Here is a 20,295-nt window from a genome sequence, read left to right as displayed (position 1 = left end):
TGTTTTAGTTAGCTGTTGTTACTTTTTAATTTTTCCTTATTTCCTTAATCACTGTTGCTTTTAAAATTTTTTGTCTACATTTATCCAGTTTGCTGTCTTTATTTCTTAATTATATCTCATCTTCCTGTAGCGGCCTCGCTGTTTAAATTTTCTTTCTCGATCTCTTTTAGTTTGCTGTCCCTTTTTAATGTTTTTTCCTGTATTTCCCTAATGTCTGTCGCTTTTAAAATGTCCTTTCTCCGCCTATTTTTTTTCTTCGCTGTCTTATAAGAATTTTTTTTGTCTTTTCTTAGTGCCGTTCCTTTTTACATATTCTTTCTATGTTTCTTTTATAGTTTGCCATCGCTATTTCTTAATTTGTCCTTATTTTCTTAATCCCTGTTGTTTTTAAAATTTTCTACTTCTATCTCATTTGCTGTCTTAATTTTTTAATTATTTTCTCTTGTTTTTCCTTAGTGCCATCGCTTTTTAAATTTTATTTCTTTTTCTCCGTTTTAGTTTGCAAATATTTACTTTCTTCCTTATTTCCTTAATCCTATTTGCTTCTTAAATTTTCTGTCTTCTTTTATTATGTTCGCCATCTTGATTTTGTAATTATTTCTTGTCTTTCCTTAGCATCCTCGCTTTTTAGATATTCTTTATAAATCTCCATTTTAGTTCGCTGTCTGTTTTTTTTTGTTTTTCTGTCTCTCTCATCACCTGTGTGAGGTTCCCCGTCCCTCTCTTCTTCCCTGTATCCCATTTTTTGGCTCCCTGTCCCATACCTGTTGTCTACCTTCCTCTGTCCTTCCTCCTGCTTTCTTCTTCCCTCTTTTCCCTTTGTCCTGCTGCCTTTGGATTCTGAGACTTGGAGCCAACTCGGTGCCGAAATTTTTGATGCGTGTAAAGAAACAAACCTTTGCTGCCTCCTTTGTGCTCCTGGGTGCGTTTCCAGCCACTGGGCTCTGGGCAAGTGGCTGTGGTTGGGTCCAGGGGAAGGGGTGATGTGCTGTGGGGCTGGGGCCATGGCCCCTCTTCCTGATGGGCTCCAGCTGTGGGCTGGGGCCACCCAGGTGGAACCCATGAGGTGAGAATGGGGCTGGGCCAGGGGTTTATAAAGGCTGCAGGTGGGGATGGGTCAGGGCAGCCCCCTGTGGTCCCTGTGAGGCTGAGGATGGGGCTGGCCCTGCTATGCTAAAGGGCTCTAGCTGGAGCGGGGGCTGCCTGGGCACGCTTGCCTGCAGCACCCGGCCGAAGAGTGAAATGAAGAGGCTTCCGCAGGCAGTTGTCTCCGGCAAGGAACAGCCCATCCCCGCAGCGACGAAGGATCTCTCCCAGCGATCCCTGACACAGCACGCCACCAGCACACGGTGCCAGGAGCTCGGTGCCTCTGTTGGCCGCATGTGTGAGCTGCCATGAGTCTGGGAAGCCTCATGGGAGAGGAGCGCTCCAGCCCCCGCTCTTAGGTGGGTGAGGGTCAGGCAGCCAGCACTGCAGAGGAGGAAAGGACAAGGGCAGAGAGAGAAGCCTCAGGGCAGTAAAGGTCTCCTGCCAGTCTCCAGCAGCTGCGGTGAGTTGTGCATCCCATCTCGTCCATCCGGGCCCCTCCCTGCAGTGCTTCTCCAGACCTCTGCCTACCTCCTTGCTCGTCCCTGCCTCCGTCTACCTTTCCAGCTGCCCGGCTCCCTAAGGCTTTTTGCTCTTTTGTCAGCCCTGTTCTGTACACCGTCGCCACCTACATTTCCAGCTCCCCACCTGCTATTATTTCATTTTTCCCGCGCTGCCTTCTTTCTCATTGTTTGTGCAAATTGCATTTCTAGGTCTCCCTCTATTCAGCGTGACCCGTCTCTGTTTTCAGTGACTCCCTGTGCTTTGTACCCTGTTGTTCTTCCAATGTCTTTTCCCTGTGGCTCCCTCTCCTGATATTTAACTCCTTACGCATACGGCCAGTATCCCGTTGCTTTCTAAATTTTCTCTCCCTGACTCAAGTTATCCAGTTTCCTGTTCGTGTTTTTAATTTCTTCCTCTACTTCATCACTTTTTAAATTTTGTTTCAATGTCTCCATTTATTTAGTTTGCTGACCCTATTTTTTTTTCCTCTCTGTTCTCAATTTCTTTGCTTTATATATTTTCTTTCTATGTCTCTGTTTTAGTTTGCCGTCGCTACTTTCTAATTTTTTCTCATTTTCTTAATCTGTTGCTTTTAAAATTTTCTGTCTGCTTTTATTCCATTTGCTGTCTTTTTATTTATTTCTTGTGTTTTCTTAGTACGGTCACTTTTAAAATTTTCTTTTCATGTCTCTGTTTCAGTTTGGTGTCCCTATTTCATAATTTTTTCCTTTATTTCCCTAATGCCTATCACTTCTTAAATGTTCTTTCTATGCCTACTTTTATTCCCTTTGTTGTTCTCTTTCTTTTGTGCCGTTGCTTTTTATATTTTCTTTCTATGGCTCCATTTTAGTTGGCTGTCACGATTTATTAATTTTTTCCTTATTTTTTTAATCATCCTCGCTTTTAAAATTTTCTGTCTGCTTTTATTTGGGTCGCTGTATTTATTTTTTAATGATTTCTTGTCTTTAGTAGTGCCTTCGCTTTGTAAATTTTCTTTCTGCATCTCTGGCTTACTTAGGTGTCGCTACTTTTTAATTTTTCCCTTTATTTCCCTAACGCCCCTCGCTTTTTAAATGTTCTATGTCTACCTTTTTCCCTTTGATGTATTTATTTTTAATTATTTCTTGTCTTTCCTTAGTGCCCTCGGTTTTATATTTTCTTTCTACATCTGTTTTAGTTTGCTGTACCTATTTCATAATTTTTTTCCTTTATTTCCGTAATGCTTGTTGTTTTTTAAGTTTTCTTTCTATGTCTACTTTTATGCTGTTCCCTGTCTTGCATTTTTAATGATTTCTTGTCTTTTCTTAGTGCTGTCGCTTTGAAAAGTTTTTGTCTATGTATGTCTTTTAGTTCACTGTCGCTATTTTTTAGTTCTTTCCTCTCTTAATCCATCGGCTTGAAAAATTTTCTACTTTTGTCTTGTTCGTTGTCTTGATTCTCAAATTGTTTTCTTTTGCTTTACTTATTGCCATGACTTTTAAAATTTTCTTTCTACGTCTCTGTTTTAGTTTGCTGTTGCTATTTTTTAATTTTTTCCTCATCTCCTTAATTTTTCTTTCTTTGTACCCCTATTCCGTTTGCCGTTTTACTTTCTTGATTATTTCTTGTCTTTCCCTAGTGCTCTCGCTTTTAAAATTCTTTCTATCTCTGCATTTTCATTTGCTACCAATATTGTTTAATTCTTTCCTCCCTTAATCCCTTGGCTTTTAAAATGTTGATTCAATGTCTACTGTTATCTACTTTGCTGTCTCTGTTTTCAGTTTTTTTCCTATCTGTCCTGTACCTCATCGTTTTTAAAATTTTCCTTCTATGCCTGCTTTTGTGAAGCATCCTATCCCTGATTTTTATGTTTCTTGCCTGTCATGTACCCTGTCACTTTAAAAATTTACTTTTTATGTCTCTGTTTATTTAGTTCGTTCTCCCTGTTGTTTAATTTTTTTTTTTTTTTTTACTTCTCATAGTCCTTGTTGCTTTTAAAATGTTCCATGTCTACTTTTATGCCGTTTGATGTCTTCAGTTTTCAATTACTTCTTGTCCTTCCTTAGTGCTGCCTTATTTAAAATTTTGGTTTATGTCTCTGTTCTAGTTCAGTGTCCCTATTTTTTAATCTTTTCATTTCTTAATCCTTGGCTTGTAAACCTTTGTTTCTATGTCTACTTTTATCTACTTTGGTGATCCTATTTGAAAGTTTTTCCTCTCTGTCCTGTATGTCATTGCTTTTTACATTTTCTTTCCGTGACCTCTTTTATCAACAGGCCTATCCTTATTTTTTATTTCTTTCCTATCTCTCGTTTAACACGTTGCTTTTAAATTTTCTTTCTATGTCTGATTTTATTGGTGCCCTTGCTTTTTAAATTTTCTGTCTGCGTCTTGGCTTATTTAGTTTGCTGTTCCTCTTTTTTTTAGTTCTTTTCTCTGTTAATTCCTTGGATTTTCAAATTTTGTTTTTATGTCTACTTTTATCACGCTCCCTATCCCTATATTTTATTGCTTTCCTGTCTGTCATATACCCCCTCGCTTCTAAAATGTACTTGCTATGTCTCCGTTTTTTGTTTGCCGTCCCTGTTTTTTCATATTTTCCTCTCTTAATCCCATGGCTTTAAAAAGTTTTTTTACATGTACTTTTTTTTTCATTTTCTGTCTATACTTTTTAATCTTTTCTTCTCAATCCCCATTGCTTTTAAAATTTACTTTCTATGTTTGTTTATTTAGTTCACCGTCATTATCTTTTTTTTCTTTACTTCCTTAATCCCTGTTGCTTTTGATATTTTCTGTGTCTCCTTTTGTCCAGTTCACTGTCTGAATTTTATTTTTTTTCTTGTCTGTCTTTTACGCCTTTGTTTTTCAAATTTTCTTTTTGTCTGCATTTTTGTTCGTTGTCCTTATTTTTCAAATTTGTTTTCTTTCTTAATCCTCTTTTTTTAAATGCCCTTTCTTTGACTACTGTTATCCTGTTCACGCTCTTTATTTTTTAATTGTTTCTTATCTTTCCTTACTACCATCGCTTTTTATATTTTTCTTTCTACATCTACTTTTATCAAACTCCCATCCCTGTTGTTTAATTCGTTCTCGTCTGTCATGTAGCCTGATGGTTTTTTGTGGAGAAGAATTAAGAGGTGGCCTAATGAGTACCAGCTGATTCAAGAACAGAAACAGGTGAAGGGAATTGTGAGCAGACATGTGATCATTGCCAGAAGGAAGATATAAGAGAGGCAATGGAGAGAGACAGAGGGAGAGAGGTGCAATGAATGGAGAGAGACGGTAGGGTTGCCCTGTTATGATAAAGGCTGTGCATGTATGCCGCAACAAATGGCGCCCGAACAGGGACTGAAAGAAGAAAACCTGAAGAAAGAAGGTCTTGGAGAAAGAAAATAGAAATATCCGGTGGTGAGCCCCGCTGAACTGCAAAAGCTGTTGAAAAGAAACAGGAAAAAAGCCATTGAAAGGAAATGGGATAGAAGCTGTTGAAAGGAAACGGGATAAAAGAAAAAAGCCGTTGAAAGGAAACGGGATAAAAGAAAAAAGCCGTTGAAAGGACACGGGATAAAAGAAAAAAGCCGTTGAAAAGAAACGGATACAGAGGTGAGCAGCAGCGGGGAAGTTATATGAACTTTATACATTAGTCATGGGGCAGTTGGCATCTCAGTAGAAGAACTGCAGACGAGCAAAACTTTGCAACTAGAAGTTCTAGAAGGAATGTTGTGTGTATGCAGCTCTGCAGAAGTTGCATCCTGCAGAGCAGGTGTTGCAAAACGTGACTGATTTAGCAATTCTGGAGGGAAAATCAAAAGATAAGGAAGATTCATTTGAACTTGCGCCAACGGCGGATGAAGCTTTACAGAAACAGAGGCTAAAGATGAACTTGTTCTAGTGAATGTAATGGCAGCAATTCTGGAGGGAAAATCAAAAGATAAGAAAGGTTTATTTGAACTTGCGCCAACAGCAGATGAAGTTTTGCAGCGATAGAGGCTAAAGCACCATTTGTTCCCGCCCTCCCCCCCAAGAAGATCTGCTGCGGGGATTCATACCCACACACACAAGTATCAGTGATGTTCTAGAGGAAAGTGAACTGTGTGATGGAGAATAGGAAAAAGAATTAGAAATGTTAAGTTTGTGTAAGGAGGTATGCAAATCAATAAAAGAATATGGGTTATGGAGAATAGGAAAAAGAATTAGATTAAGGAGATATGCAAATCAATAAAAGAATATGGGTTATGGAGAATAGGAAAAAGAATTAGAAATGTTAAGTTTGTCCACCATATGAGGTGATTAAGGAGGTACACAAATCAATAAAAGAATATGGGTCACAGGTTTCATTTGAATATGAACTTGTTCTAGTGAACATAATGAACAATTTGGCAATTGAGAACAAAAAAGGGGGTGATGTGGAGAAGAATTCTGGAATCGGGAGTTTCGGATAGGACTTTGGCAATGCTACAAAACCATAAACAAAAAGGGGGAGATGTGGAGAAGAATTAAGAGGTGGCCTAATGAGTACCAGCTGATTCAAGAACAGAAACAGGTGAAGGAGGGAGGCAATGGGAGAGACAGAGGGAGAGAGGTGCAATGAATGGAGAGAAATGGTAGGGCTGCCCTGTTATGATAAAGGCTGTGCATGTATGCCGCAACAGTTTTTCATTTACTTTATATGTCTCCGTTTTAGTTTGCTGTCCCTATTTGTTAATTTTTTCCTTTATTTCCTTAATCCTGGCGCTTTTAAAATCATCTATGTCTACTTTTATCCAGTTCCTGTTTCTATTTCTGAATTCTTTCCTGTGTGTCACGAACCATGTTGCTTTTTAAATTTCCTTTCTATGTCTACTTTCATCTAGTTAACTAAAAAAATTTTAATTTTTTTACTCTCATAGTTCTTTTCGGTTTGAATTTTTGTTTCTAGGTGTACTTTAATATCATTTTCTGTCCCTATTTTGTAATTTTTTTCTGTTTCTTGTATCCCATCACTTTTACAATTTTTGTTCCATGTGTACTTTTATCAAGACGTCTCTGTCTGATTTTTCATTGTTTCCTATCTGTCCTGCTTTTAAATTTTCTTTCCTTGTGCATTTTTATCCAGTTTGCTGTCTCTTTTTTTTTTTTAATTCATTCTAGTCTGTCCCGTACCCGGTCACTTTTAGAGTTTTCTTTTTATGTCTCTGTCTAATTAGTTTTTTTTGCTTTTTAATATTTTTTTTCCTTAACTTCTTCACTTTTGAATTTTTGTTTCTATGGTCACTTGTATGTATTTTTATGTCTCTATTACTTGCTTTTTTCTTATCTGTCTTCTACATTGTCACTTTTAACCTTTTTTTGCTGTCTATTTTTATCAAGATGTCTAACCTTATTTCTTTATTATTTCCTGTCTGTCCTGTGTCACGTTCCTTTTAAATTTTTTTCTATATCTACTTTTTTCCAGTTCACAGTCTTCATTTTTTATTTTATTCTAGTTTGTGCCATACCCCGTCGGTTTTTAAATTTTGTTTCTGTGTCTTTGTTGATTTAGTTTGCTATTCTTGTTTTTTAACTTTTCCTTTATTTCTTTTATCTTGTCGCTCTTAAAAATTTTTTTGCTATGTCTGCTTTTATATAGTTCCTTTCCCTATTTTTTTGTTTCTTCCTCGTCTGTTGTGTACTCTCTCAATTTTTCTATTTTCTTTCTACGTCTCTGTTTATCTAGTTTGCTGTCCTTATATTTTTATTTTTTCCTCCTTTAATAACCTTTTTCAATTTTTTTATATGTCTACTTTTATCTAGTTTTCTGTCCCTATTTTTTTCATTTTTTTCCTCCTCTGCCTTGTGCCCTTTTGCTTTTAAAATTTTCTTTCTATGTCTAGTTTTATCAAGCTGCCTATCCCTATTTTTTACTTCTTTCTTCTTTGTCACATACCCTGTCACTTCTTAAATTTTCTTTGTCTCTTATTTTTTTTCTCTTTTCTTGGTTCATCCCGAGGTTTTAGAGCGTCTCCTCGGCACGCTTTTATCTCTGGAGTGTAATTCATACCCATCTCGATTTGTCAGAACATCTCTCGGGTCATCCTCTTCCTCAGAGCAGTCTTTTTGTCCTCTCCTCCATCTCGCTTGCCTCCAATGGGTCAGCATCTCCCTCGTGATGTCAGTACTCTGTTCAAACCCCTTTCCGAGTACCTTTGTGCCCTCGAGCAGTCTTCTGTCTCTCCGGTCGCCTTAGCACCCCTCTATTTCTGTCACGATGCTTCCTGCGAGCATCTTTGTGTTCCATGGCCAACTTTTAGTTCTGCAGCGGGCTTTGTGTCTTTCTTATTCAGAGATAACTCTCCCTCAGGCTTTTGCTTTGTGTCCCAGAGCCACCTTCTGTCTCTCTTTTGCTCTCGGCACCCTTCTTCTCCCGTCATCGTACCTCCTGAGGCCTTCCTCATGATCCAGAGCCCTCTTTTGGTTCTGTAGCGCACTTTGCACCCTTATCGCTCGCTGAGAACCGTTCCCGATGCCACCTTTCTTCTCCAGAACAGTCGGATTGTTCTCTGCGCTAACTAGGATACTCTGTTTGGTCCCTGGTCCCCTGAGGACATCTGTAGTCTGTTCAAATCCCCTCTGGACTTCATCATCATGTCCTCGAGCCTTCTTGTGTCTCAGAAGCCCTCTGCTACCGTCACAATGCCTCCCAGGTCTTAGATATTCCCTGTAGGACACTTTTAGCTCCATAAGCACCCTTCGGGCTCCTCGTGTCACAATTGTGCCTCTATTAAGATCTCCGTTTCCAAAGTAGAGCATTCTTTTTCTTTTCTATGCCATTTAGGATACTTCCCAAGACCTGCCTTGCACTCCACAGCATTTCGGTAACGCTTGACCTCCCTTTCGATCTCTTTTATTCCTCTGTGGTCCCAGTCACCTTGCCTCCCAAGACCTTCTTTGTGTCCCACGGTTCTGTTTTAGCTCTGTAATGGTCTTTGATCCTCTCTAGTTACCTCGAACCCCGTTCTCGGGTTTGTTTGAGCTTCAGAGCACGTCCTGTGTGCCATCTAGGGTGCCTCCGTTTGGTTCCTGGCCTCCTGAGGACATCTGTAGTGTGTTCAGATCCCCTCCAGACTTCTTTCTTGTGTCCCTTAGCCTTCTTTGGTCTCTCTGGCGCAGTTGGGACCCCTCCAATGGCATCACGATACTTACTGATGCCTTCGAGATTGCCCTTAAAAAAAAAAAAAGCACACTTTTAACTTTGTAGCCAACCTCGCACCGCTCTCATTTCATCAGAAAAATTCCTGTGTCTGAATCCGTGACCCAGCCCAGTCATTCTGTCCTCTCTTTCTTCTAGCCGTGCCTCTATTCATTCCCTGGCCCTCTGAGGACACATTTACTCACTTTGCACCCCTTCTGGATTTGATCATTGTGTCCCTAATCCTTTTTCTATCTCTCTGGTTTGCTCAGGACATTTTTTCTCCCAGTCACGATGCCTCCCGAGACCTTCCTTGTGCTCCATGTGCATCTTGTAGCGCTTTGAGCAGTAGAGCTCTCATTTGTTTCTATACACTATCTAGGATTGCTGTGTTTAGTCCCTGGCTGCCCGGGACCATCTGTACTCTGCTCAGATGATCACCCGCATTTCTCTTTGTCGTCCCCAAACCTTCTTTTGTTTATCAGCCCCCCTCAACACCCCTTTCCTCACAGTCACTCTGCCTCCTGAGACCCTCATCGGTTTCCATGGCACCTCATAGCATTTTATCTCCCTTTTCATCTCTCTTGTTTCGTCAGAGCCTCCCATCTGTCTTTGCTATGCAGTGCTCACTTATCTTTCTGCCATAGAGGGCGTCTTCGTTCTGTTCCTCTTTCTCGGTCACCTGTAGTTTGCCTAGATGCCCTCCTGAGACTGCAAGGCCCTTGCTGTGTTTCCAAGCCTTTTTTTTTTTAACCTGCTCCCTCCTAATTCCTCTACTCTCTATAACAATGTCATCCGAGTCCTTTCTTGTAGTCCGCAGCACTCTCATAGCACTATAGTTCCCTTTCGAATTTTTTTTTGTGTGCTTCACAATGCTCTTTTCTTACTCTCTGCCATTTAGGATGCCTTCATTCAGTTTCCAGCCCCCTGATGACCTCTGTACTTTGTTGAAATCTGCTTCAGAGTTTCTCATTGTTACCTCTGAGGCTTCTTTGGTCTCTCAGGCCCCGTCAGTACTCTTGCACTCCCTTTGCCGAGCTCTCATGATACATCCCCTATGCCCCAGAGCGCCGTTCTAGCACGGGAGCGCACTTTGCACCCCGTTTTTCACCTCAAACCCTTCCTGAGTCAGCATCTGATACCCTGGTCGGTCTTTCTGTCCTCTTGCCCATTTGGCACGCCTCCGTTCGTTCCCTGGTCCCCTGAGAACATCTGTAATTTATTCAATTCACTTTGGAGCTTGTTGCATTCCCGACATTTCTTTGGTGTCTCTGGACCCTTTGAGACCTCTCTAATTCCTGCGACAATGCCTCTTGTTCTGTCAGAACCTTTGCTGAAAACTTCACTGAAACCTTCTTTGTGCTTCACAGCAGTCTGTTTTCTGTTTTATAGTATGTTTCTGTTTGGCATCTGATACCCCAAGATGACTATTGTCAGCTCAAATATCCTTTTAGAGTTTTTCAGAGAAGGTGATAGCCTTCATCTATTGTGATGGACACATCTCCCGAGATTGTTTTTGTTGTGTTTTGCAACTTTTTTTTTGTTTTAGCTACTTAACTAATAATTAAGCTGTTTCATACAGCTTCTGATACATTTTTTGTATTTCCATGGTGTTTTCATGTTTTCTGTCCTTCGGGACTCATCTAGTTTTGTTAAGGAAGTTAGTTGGAGACACTGTTGAGGTGATTCTGAATTATCAGTGATTTACACTAAATAATTTACTTTTTCACCAGAGATTTTTTTGAGTAGTGATTCTTATGGGATCTAGTTATGCTTTGTCATGCAGTCCTATCCAGAACATAGTTCTGGTAGAAATTAGGTAATGTACATGGTCTTGCTAGAAATGAAATATGATCTCTTAACATTTTCTTTTTTTTATAGGAAACTAACACACATAATTTTTGATGTTTTTATTGTATTTTATAAGCTACTTTCCTGTGTAGCTTAGTGTACAATCTCTGTTTTTCTATCTACACCCCAGAAAAATGAAGTTTCATTTCTTACCCGGTCACATTGCTGATGCAATACATGTAGTTGTAGTAAAAGAGCAGGTATCGTCATTTCCAATAAGGATCGCTTCCTCTGTTTGGTGCTTTGCATGCTGTAAACTTAAAGCAGATGAGAAAACTCTTTGTTGCTCCTCCAGCCACCTTTATTCTTTGTGGCAATTCGCCCCTCCCCTTTCCCAGGTGATTGTGGGAAGGGTTGTAGGCGGGGCCCGGGGTATATGAGCCACAGCCTCTGATCAGGGAGCCCATTCTGCTCCTCGGTTTCTTTGGGATTAATGCTTTTCTGTGCATTCTATTGATTGTAGGTTTCAAACTAAGCTATTTGGGTTAATGTGTTTTTGTGGTTAAGAAAACAGATGTGTCTATTTGAGGTTAGGATTTCAAGACCAGTCAAGGTTCAGCAGAATATTTGGTAGAAAGTATGCTTGTAGGCAGCTTGGTTTTTTTTTTCAGGTTAGTAATTATACATTACATTAAATTTACATTCCCTGCTTAGAGGGAACAATATGGTTTGATAATATGGTAGGGTTTTTTTTGTAAGAGCATTGTTTTTTCCTGAAATTTCTGACATAATTGAACATGGTGTCTTAGTTGTTTTCCAGTTTTTCTGTATCCTGTGCAAGTTGTTTACATGATTTCTTCGTAGTACTGGTGATAAGATTATGTGCTACATTTTAAAGTGAGCATCTTACATGTATCTGTGCACATTATTTTAGCCTTTATCAAGAAAGCAGCAGAAACCTAAGGCGTAGTGTCTTTTAGGCTCATTGCCTTTCTGGATTGGCTGCAGAGTGCCTTGTTGTTCCTCAAATCTTTGCAGTTTCTGGCAGGTCTCTTGTAGATTATAAGCTTCATGATTTCAGTGAAGTTGCAGGTATGTAGCAGACCCTGGAGTCTGTGGGAAGACAGAGGATAAGAAATGCTTGCTGAATACAGGTCACAACTTAGAAAAGCAGGTTTTGAGGAGTGGCTGACAGGGAGGGTTCAGGTGTGCAGATACATGGTAGGAGCTGTCAGGAAGGAGTGGAGTTCTTCACCTGATCTTTCCGGTAAACAGAAGGAGGTTCTTAAGTTTTGGGACCAGGGCATCTTTGGGAAAAGGAGCGGGGTTCTAAAGGTGTGACAGCACTTGCGAGCAGATAGTGTCATGGTCTGTGATTGGGGGGTGGTGAGATCAATTGTTTGGGTTTTGTGCTTTTAGGGTCTTAGTGCTGCTTGAGTATCTAAGTCAGTCAAAGGGATTTATTAGTTTGTTTTGGTGGTGGTCCCTCTCTTTGGGAAAGCAGTGTATAACAGCTGTGCGCCTCTCTGCATTTTCCTGAGGTGGGCCCGGCATCAAAGATTATGGTTCCACCGTCACTGGAGTCGAACCAACTATCTGAGCGGGCGCCTGATGCGGTAGCTGACCCCGGAGGCGTAGCATGGGACGCGAGCGAAGCCATGTTAGCCTGCTGGGGGAAAGGATGAGTCTGGGATGTGGCCATTGGGGTAGGGGAAAGAAAAGGGAAGGGTGTCTCCTTCTTACAGGTATTAGTGTTTGTCTTTGCCTTGAACATGCTGATGTTGCTGACTCAGCCTGGAAGATAGGAGCGCAAAGCATGGATTGAGAAAGTTAGCAGAGCGAAGAAGTAAGGATGGGGAAGGTTCACTGTTCATTATGGGATTTTTATGCATCCAGTTGACTTTGTTTTGTTGTTGCTGCAGATGCACAGTAGGGAGCCGGACACCAAAGGGAGGAGGCAAGCGGAGCGCCGTGAGAAGGTAGGCTGGCACGTGACGATGGAGGGAATGTGCTGTTACTAGTTATGTTAACTATGTGACTATTAAAGCTCTGTTTTGAAGATCTGAAATTAGATGTGAAGTCGGATGTCTGCTCCTGAGCTTGTTGGGCAGGGTGGGCAATGAACACCAAACCATAGCAGCAGTTATTTTTGAGGTGTAGAATTGTTTGTGAGCGGGTGACCGTTTCCAGGCACAACGGTCACTTTGTGTCTCTGTTTTTCTAGGTACTATGGGCGATGTTGGCCATAACATCCGGTGTTAGACTGGGAGCGAGCAGAATGCTATGGCACTTCTGAGGAGGGCGTTGTTGCATATGATGTTAGTGTTGACTGGTGCATCGGTGACCGATGGCACTCTGTGTTTGCAGATGAAGAGGATCTGGGTGATTGCAGGGTCATCCTAGGTAGCCTATATGGTGTCTGTAAAGGATGGTTTCTGACCCCCAGCCCTCTGAAAGGCAAGTTGAGAGGCCAATAGTATCTTTGTGTGGGTGGTCAGTTGGGTGGGGGAAACGCAGGTGGGGCAGGCAGGGGGTTTAAAATCAGAGTAGCAGAGAAGGCGGTTTGACATGGGGCACATATGGGCAGACAGAAGGCGTGGGGTCCTTAGCACAAAACATGAGCGTCTGCTGGGCAGGGCAGTGCCAGCCTTAGTGTTATTGTGTAGTTTTTGTAGTCTGTTTTCTGTGTCCCATATGATATCTTAATCAAGTCTTGATGTCTCTGTTGTCCCATGTGCGTGGCGGGCGCATCGGTAGCAATACCGAGGGTCTCGCGAGCCTCTGCTCATCAGAGTAATGCTAACTGAGCGTGTCCTTTCTTGCATTTTAAGTCTGATAGATGGATCTATCTTGAGTGTATCGCATATCAGAAGTTTATGGACGGTCATCTTTTTGCGGTGGTGATTAAGGTGGTGTCAGCATCAGCGCTCAAGAGCGGTCTGTTTTCCCTGATCCCGTTTCTGGGACTGCTTCCCTGTGTCTTTATGTTCTTAGGTGTTAAAGCCTGGCTTCTCGTGCATCCATCGTCCAAGTTGCAGACTTAGATTTTTATGATGGGTGATGGAGTCTGAATTTTCTGGGGCTGCCGTAGATTGTTTGTTGCAGCCCCGACTGTCTTGTAGCCTGATGGCATCTGTGGGCCGGAGTCGCTTTTCTTGCCGAGACTGTTTTGGTGAAGGCTGTAAAGCCGGTATCAGAGCCAGTAGCCCTTGGCAGCAGGCGACAACAGTAATTTGCTTAGTGTTTTGCGGGTGCCTAGGGGATGACTGGAGCCATCTGGGAGTGGCAGCTAAAGTGCTAGTCGAGCAGATAAAATCTCAAAGGTGTTAAAGCATGTCTGCTTGATAGATATATGTTGTTTAATGGCAGGCTGCAGTTGGACTCTAGATGGTGTTCCTAAATAGAAACAAGATCTCTGGAAATGTTAAGCTATTGCTCTGCACCCTGGTGCGTCATTCAATGTTACTGTTTATGCAGGTGGAGAGGGACGAGCCGCACACCACAGGGTGACGGAGGAGAGCGGAGCGGAGTGCTGTAAGAAGATGGGTCGGCCTGTGGTGTCAGAGGCAAGATTTGACTGGTGGCTATACAACTAGAATGTGGTTTAGCTTTTTGGTTTTGTTCTGAAGGTGTGAAGCGATGTGGGATATAGGCACTGGAGCTGAGTCGGGCATAGTAAGCAATGAGTAGTGGGCTGAAGTAGCTGTTAGTTGTCAGATGTCATATTGTTAGTTAAGTCATAAGTGTCCCTAATTGTTTCACTTCCACAGGTGGTACCTGCATCTCAATACAGCAGTCTGAAAATGGCAGAGGCAGCGCAGGCAACTGGCTGAGGTAAAGGTGCGGGAGATGCGTATTGGTGCGCGTGCGCTCTTGTCTTGGGCAGTATCTCAGCATGTGTCATTGAGTTTTATTTTGGCAGGTGATGCACTTAGGGTCAGAGGAGCAAAACAGCACCTTGACAAGCGGTCCCAGAAAGCGAGGCGAGAGTCAGCCGGGTTGGCATCTGAGAGCGAAGTATCCTGCAGCAATTAAGCGAAGCTTTCACCTTCAGTTTTGTAGGCGCTGTGCGGGCTGCCTTTAGAATTGCGTAAGGATTTGAGGTGAGATGGGTAGTAGAGAGGAGGAGCACGGGACAGGTGATGTCTCACAAGCAGAATGGTATTTTTGTCTTTTGCAATCTTAGGTGCCACAAGTAATGTCAGCCGCAGCCTTGGACTCTGGAATTGGCGGGGAGCGGGCAAGCGGAACCCCATGACGTGACTGAGAATGAGGGTGTTATGCAAGATGTTGGCGTCTACAGTCATGATCCTTACTGCTGGTGTACTACAAAGCTAAGTTGGGGCTCCAGTGCCGGAGAGGGATTGCGGGAGCAAGGGGATGGGGTTGGCGATTGCCCGAAGGGTTTTTACAGGTAGTGTAGGGCCGGGGCCTGTCCGGGCAGTGTCCATTTTGGGCAGGTAAAGGGAGGCAGCTCCTCTTGGGCATGATGCTAGAGTGTGCTGGGCTGGGCGGTTCCAGCCTGCATGTGTTGTGTCATTTGTGTGGTCTGTCTTCTGTGTCTTAGGCCTTCCTTGGGTCTCGACGCCCACGTTACTCTTTGCGCTTGAGGAGCACGGCATGTGCCTGGGGCGCCATCTCTAGGGTCCCGAACACCTGTACTCATTGGCATAGCGCCCATCGGGCGCTTGTTTTCTTGTGTGACGAGCTTAAAGCGCGCATCTGTCTGGCTTCTTGGGAGTTTCCGCACGGCCCTCTTCTGTGGCGTCCCTCCCGGCTGCGTGAGCCGCTCCGCTCTCTACGCGTTCATTTTTCATGGACTCGGGTTTCTTCCCTGCATCCTTAAGTTCTTAGGTCTCGCTGACCGGCTTCTTGCGTGTACATCCTATCAGTTCTGAGAGTAACTTCTCGTCGTGGGCCATGATGTTCTGCTCTTTCTCTGAGGTTGCCGTAGAGCCGCCTCATGTCACCGTCACAGTCCTGACGGTCGTCTTGCCTGATGGCGTCTTCTGTCCGGGTGTCTTTCTTCTCGCCGAGAGTTTTCTCTTGGCTTTGAGGTGCATCGTTTGTAGTGTTCCGTGCAGCGTCAGTGTGTGCTTGTGTGTGTTTGGCTTGGAGCCGCCCTGCCCGGGGGCGTAGAGTCAGGGGTAGGTGGAATAGCCATAGGAGTTTGTGGTCAGTATGTTGGTATGCCTAGATGGTGGGCGCAAAGGTCGTATGGCCGTCTCAGACGCAGTAGCTGTTGGTGGGTTGTGTGGTCAGCTCTTTCAACAGTGTTTTATGGGGATGAGCCCAGGTGAGCGGGAGGGGCTCTTCAGGGGTAATAAAGCGATAAAATCTGAAAGGCTTGTACGGGTGGGGCTTAAAGGTTGTGGGTTGGTGTGGGTTTTTTTTAGTGGCGGGATGTATAGTGGGATTCTAGATGGCGTTCCTAAATGGAAAGGAGACCTCTGGACTTGTTCCCCTATCACTCTGCAACCGGGTGACTAGTTTGACACTTTTGTTTTTGCAGATGCAGAGGGACCAGCTGCCCGGCAAAGGGCGATGGAGGAGAAGGGGGGTGGATCGCCGTAAGAAGGTGGGTTGGTGTGTCGTATTAGAGGGAAGATGTGACTGGTGGCTATACGATTAATTTATGGTTTTGTGTTTTTGTTTTTTTTTTCCTTTTTTAATTTGAAGGTGCAAATCGAGGAGCGATGTGGGATATGGGCATGGGAGCTGACTTGGGCGGGGTGAGCGGGTGAGCACTGATTGGTGGGCTGAAGTAGTGGTTATTTTTCAGGTGTTGAATTGTTGGTGAAGTCATAAGCAACCCACGTTGTTTGGGCCTTACAGGTGGTGCACCAACCTTGGCGTGGTGCCCCAAGCTGATGGAGGCCAGGGGCGGTGAGCTGTTCAGGTAAAGGAGTGCAAGACAGGGATTGGTGCAGGTGGGCTGCGGTTTCGGGCCGTATCTCCTCATGTGCCTTTTTGCTTGGTTTTTTTTGCAGGTGTGCTCTATGGGGCCCCGCTGCTGCCAAGAGGTCCGAGCAGGTGAGGCAGTTGTGGGCCGGGTCGGTGTCTGATGGGTAAGTATTGTATGGCGACTCATTGCAGAGTTTTGCTCTGGTTTTGCAGGTCCTGTTCGGGCTGCCTTTGGCATTGGAGGAGCATTTGAGGTGAGCTGGGTAGTACAGGGGAGGAGCGTGGGGCTGGTGATTTCTGGCAAGCACAATGGTAACTTTCTGTCGGTATCCTAGGCGTCAGAAGTGACAACGGCCACGGCGTCCGACTCTGGAATCGTCGGGGAGCGGGTGAGCAGAACCCCATGGCGTGTCTGAGGTGGGGGATGTTGTGGGAAGGGTCCCTGTGGATCGATGTGCTGCTGACTGATGGTAGTGTTACGTGTGGATTGGCTTGTCTTTGCAGATGATGAAGAGGAACCTGGATTCATCCAGTGGGCTGGCTGTGGTTTTCCTTGTTGAGGATGGGTTCAGACTTCCGGCCCTCCTAAAGCTAAGTTGGGGCACCGGCAGGGCACCAAGGGAGGGTGGGGACTGGGTTGGTGATTGCCTAAAGAGGTTTTAAAGACAGTGTAGGGCAGGGGGCTGTCCAGGGACAGTCCCCCTTGGGCAGTTAAAGGGAGCAGGTTACTTATCAGCATGATGTTAGTGTGAACCGGGCAGGGCAGTTCCAGCCTGTGTCTGTTGTTGTGTAGTTTGTGTGGTCTGTCCTCTGTGTCTTAAACATTCCTGGGCCTCAATGTCCTAATTGCTCTTTGCACTCAAGGGGCACAGCATGTGCCTTGGCCACTATCCCTAGGGTCTCAAACACCCATACTCATTGGCTTAGTGCCCATCAGTTTCTTTTTTGTGTTAAGCTTAAAGCGTGGATCGTTCTCATGTCTTGAAGTTTCCGGATGGTCATCTCTTGTGGCATCCTTCCTGGCTGCGTGAGCAGCTCTACTCTCTAGACGTCCATTTTAGCAGACTGGGATTGTTTCCCTGCATCCTTATGCTCTCAAGTCTTGAGGCCAGGCTTCTTGCACATCCATCTTCTCAGTTTTGAAAGCAACTCCTTGTCACGGGCCATGACATTCTACTCTTTCTGTGGTGTTGCCATAGAGCATCCTCACGTCACAGCCCTGCAGGTCTTCTTGCCCGACGGCGTCTTCCGTTTAGGTGTCATTCTTCTTGCCAAGAGTTTTCTTTCCTCTTTGAGGCGCGTTGTTTCTAGGGTTCTGTATAGTGTTGGTCTGTGCATGTGTGTGTGTGGCTTGGAGCAGCCCTGCCCAGGGTTGTAGAGTCAGGTATAGGTGGAATAGCCATAAGAGTCTATGGTTAATATGTCGATATGCCTAGACCGTTGAGGCAAAAGTTGTACAGTCATCTCGGATCGAGTAGCCATCAGCAGGTTGTGTGGACAGCTCTTTCAATGGTGTTTCATGGGGAGGTGCAGAGCTGTGTGGGAGGGGCTGGTCAGGGGTAGTGGTAGTAAAGCAGATTGAATCTCAAAGGTGTTAATGCTTATATGTTTGGGGCTTAAAGGTTGTGGGTCGTTTGGGTGTGGTTTTTATTAATGGCAGGATGTATTGTTGGATTCTTAGTGGTATTCCTAAATGGAAAGATGACTTCTCGAATTGTTAAGCTATTGCTCTGCAATTGGGTGACTTCTTCGACGTTATTGCTTTTTCAGATGCAGACGGACAAGCCACGCACTAAAGGGTGACGTAGGAGAGGCGAGTGGAGTGCCGTAAGAAGGTGGGTTGTTGCATGGTATTAGTGGGACGATGTGACTGGTGGCTATATGACTACATTATGGTGTGGTGTTCTTTTTATTTGAAGGGTGCAAAGGGAGGAGGTATGTGGGATACGGGCACTGGAGCTGACTTGGGCAAGGTGAGTGGTGACTGGTGGGCCTAAGTAGTGGTTATTTTTCAGGTGCTGTACTGCTGGTGAAGTTATAAGCAACCCATGTTGTTTGGGTCTACAGGTGGTGCAGAAACCTTAACATGGCAACTGAGGCTGGGTGGGTGAGCTGTCAAGGTAAAGGAGCGAGAGACACGTATCGGTGTGGGCAGGCTGCAGTTTTGGGCAGTATCTCAGCATGTGCCTTTTTGCTTCGGTTTCTGCAGGTGCCGTACGCAGGCTCGGAGGGGCGATGCTGCCGCATGCTGACAAGGGGTCCGAGAAGGTGAGGCGGTTGTGGGCCGGGTTGGCGTCTAATAGCGAAGTATTGCATGGCAACTCAGTGAAGTGTTTCTCTGTGATCTTGCAGCTGTGCGGGCCGCCTTTGGAATTGGATGAGCGTTTGAGGTGAGCTGGGTAGCAGAGAGGAGGAGCATGGGACTGGTGATTTCTCACAAATGCAATGGTAAGCTTGTGTGTCTTTGGTATCTTACGTGCCACAAGTAATGGTGGCCGCAGCGTCCGACTCTGGAATTGGCGTGGAGCAGGCAAGTTCAATGCCACGGTTCTTGTGAGGATGAGGGTGTTGTGGAAGAGAGCGGTGACCACTGTCATGATGCTTACTGCTGGTATGCTGTTTTGTAGTTGTGGTTTTTTTTTTCAGATGCTGAAGAGGAACCCGGTGACTGCAGGAAAAAATCAGCTAGCCAATGTGTGTTTTGTCAAGGATGGAGTCAGACCCCCGGCCCTCTGAAAGCTAAGTTGAGGGCCGATGGCTGGGGAGGGGGCAAGGAGACAAGGCTGCCAACTGCAGGGAGGTGCATTTAAAGTTACTTAGGGCAAAGGGCTGTCCAGGAACAGTCCCCCTTGGGCAGATAAAGGGAGCGGGTTACTTATCAGCGTGATGCTAGTGTGTGCTGGGCAGGGCAGTTCCAGCCTGTGTCTGTTGTTGTGTAGTTTGTGTGGTCTGTCTTCTGTGTCTTAGGCCTTCCTCAGGTCTTGATGTCCTCATGGCTCTTGGCGCTTGAGGGGCACAGGTGCCATCCCTAAGGTCTCGAATGCTTCCACTCATCAGCATAGCGCTCGAGAGGCACTTCTTTTCTTGCATTACAAGCTGAAAGCGTGGATTGGTCTTGTGTCTCGAAGTTTCCAGACGGTCATCTTTTGCGGCATCCTTCCCGGCTGTGTGAGCAGCTCTTCTCTCTAGCCATCTGTTTTCATGGAGTGGGATTGCTTCCCTGGATCCTTAGGCTCTTTGGTCTTGAGGCCAGGCCTCTTGCTTGTACATCCTCTCAGTTTTGAGAGTATCTTCTTGTCACGGGCCGTGAGGTTCTGCTCCTTTTTCTGGGGTTGCCCCAGAGCCTTCTCATGTCACCGTTATGGTCCCACAGGTCGTCTTGCCTGACAGAGTCTTCTATCTGGGTGTCATTCTTCTTGCCGAGAGTTTTCTCTCCTCTTTGAGGCGCGTTGTTTGTAGGGTTCCATGTAGTGTCAGTCTGTGCGTGTGTGTGTGTGGCTTGGAGCTGCCCTGCCTGGGGGGTGTAGGGTCAGGGGGAGGTGGAATAAGCCATAAGAGTGTATGGTTAATATGTTGATGTGCGTAGACTGTTGAGGCAACAGTTGTACAGCCATCTCAGATTGAGTAGCCATCAGCAGGTTGTGTGGACAGCTCTTTCGATGGTGTTTTATGGGGAGGAGCAGAGCCGTGTGGGAGGTACTGGTCAGGGGTAGTGAAGGAAATTGAATCTCGAAGGCATTAAGGCTTGTATGTGTACGGCTTAATGTTTGATTTATAAAATTTGTTTAATGGCAGGAAGTATAGTTGGATTCTAGATGGTATGCTTACATGGACAGAAGTCCTCTGCAATTGTTAGGCTATCGCTCTGCATCCGGGTGACTCAT

General features: G+C 44.6%; 1 long non-coding RNA gene across 1 annotated transcript; it reads left to right on the top strand.

The window, feature by feature from the left end:
* Positions 1 to 5,088: 5,088 nt before the first annotated feature.
* On the top strand, positions 5,089 to 14,304 carry LOC142077479 (uncharacterized). The gene is made up of 3 exons (XR_012671859.1): positions 5,089 to 5,172; positions 12,430 to 12,486; positions 13,985 to 14,304. It is a non-coding gene; the product is annotated as an uncharacterized LOC142077479 (long non-coding RNA).
* The last annotated feature ends 5,991 nt before the right edge of the window (positions 14,305 to 20,295 follow it).

Source organism: Calonectris borealis, unplaced genomic scaffold (assembly GCF_964195595.1).
Source record: "Calonectris borealis unplaced genomic scaffold, bCalBor7.hap1.2 HAP1_SCAFFOLD_269, whole genome shotgun sequence".
Classification (NCBI taxonomy): Eukaryota; Metazoa; Chordata; class Aves; order Procellariiformes; family Procellariidae; genus Calonectris; species Calonectris borealis.
Note: the sequence above shows the minus strand (reverse complement) of the source record. Positions and strands in the feature narration are given on the sequence as shown.